General features: G+C 47.2%; 1 protein-coding gene across 1 annotated transcript in view; it reads right to left on the bottom strand.

Moving 5' to 3' along the window:
- LOC103385353 (calmodulin-binding transcription activator 1-like) overlaps positions 1 to 1,635 on the bottom strand; it is a 338,769-nt gene that overhangs the window by 221,460 nt on the left and 115,674 nt on the right.

Raw genomic sequence — 1,635 nt, 5'->3', positions numbered from 1 at the left:
CTCAGCCCCCAATGAATGATGTGGAGAAATAAAAATACTAAATACTTTCTTGCACATGTACCACACCGTCTGCTTTTTCCTTTGGTTAAAATGTTGTGACTGCCGCCTCCGGGGAGGAAATCTCTCCAGTAGTATCAAAGTGGTATCAAAGTGGTAGTTAAAAGTAGAAGAGTACTACACTGTAAAAGAAAAAAACAACACAACTACATTTATACAGTTCCAAGTAGTTATATAATATACAGCTATCAGATCAAATCTGGCTGGTGAAGTGTTGCGTCCACAACACACTTCACGCCGTGTGGTGCAATTAGCCGGCGAGGTGACCTATCATCATAATCAGAAATAAGCTCGATGTAATGGACGGCGGCACGGACATCAGGAAACAACCACAACTGTTGTTTTACGAGGCCATTACGGGGCAGTTTCCACAGGGAGGCGCGTTGCTCAGGGTGGTAAAGGACAGATTTGTATCAAGTTGTTTGTGGATCAATCTGAGAACTTTAATTAGCCAAGGGGTCAGGCCAGCTGGTGCAGGTAAAGCTCATCAGCGAAGGTGGCTTACAGGTGCCTTCGGCCCTAATCTCTGCACCCATCTCACTGAAATTAAAGCGGTAAATGGGAAATTGATTTCTAGCCCTCCTGTCCCTGGCAATATCTCCTTTTGTCTTAAGGACATTAGGTAGGCTTGCACTTGCCTAAGCTGTTCTTTAAAATGCTCATTACTGATATGGAGGGCAGAGCTGGCAGCCGGCCAGGGGAACCATGAAGAGGATGAAGAGGAGAGCGCTCTCAGCTGCTGCCGGCCGTTGGGTGTTTTTTTTTGTGGCCCTTCATGCAACGATCCTCTGAACAGGCTGAGTGGGAAGAACAACTTTGACCTCCATCTTCACCCATCAACCTGAGCCGCTGCTGACGCGGCAGCCGCTGCCAGTGGATGGATTAAACCACTCTGTGAGAGCCTGGGCTCAAGTCCTTGGACAGAAGCTCTCGATATCAACCGACAGATCAGGGAGAAAAAAATCAAATATGTTAGTTCAGATCTGAAGGAAAAAAAAAAAAAAAAAACTCCCCTCCCTCCGGGGGCTCGCCAGCTCGAAGGGGAACACAGCGCTCTGCATCTGCAAAAACCACGGAGAGTCGGGGGGGTGGAGGGGGGGCAGGAGTGAGTCAGCAGATTGTTCGAACCGACAGGACGGTTGAAACCTTGGCTGGTGATATCACATGGAATCAAATGGAGTCTAATTCATTTCCCTCCCTGCGTGTCACTTCCCTCAGATCGCAGTTTCTGTTGTGCCGTCGTGATGTTTTCCACTTTATGGCAGGATGCTATTTGTCATTCTAATGAACTTCTCTGTGGGAAAAAAAAGATCCCAGGGAACATTTCTCAAGATGTCAGGGAGCAGAGAATGTAAAGTGTGCTACACAGTTAATTCAAGTGGGTCTGCCCCCTGCAGGCAAGAGGCCTCTCTCCGTGTGTATCAGTTCTTAACAGGGACAATTCATGCCAAATTAAGGCGGGGGAAGAAAAACCAGCCCAGAATACAGTGACGGAGGGTTTGCTTTCATCGTCCGATGAAAAAAAAAAAAAAAAAAAATACCAAACAGACAAGACCCTTGTAATGATCTCGACCGGGG

Source organism: Cynoglossus semilaevis, chromosome 10, assembly GCF_000523025.1.
Source record: "Cynoglossus semilaevis isolate Cse_v1.0 chromosome 10, Cse_v1.0, whole genome shotgun sequence".
Taxonomy (NCBI): domain Eukaryota; kingdom Metazoa; phylum Chordata; class Actinopteri; order Pleuronectiformes; family Cynoglossidae; genus Cynoglossus; species Cynoglossus semilaevis.
This window is presented reverse-complemented; position numbering and strand designations above follow the sequence as displayed.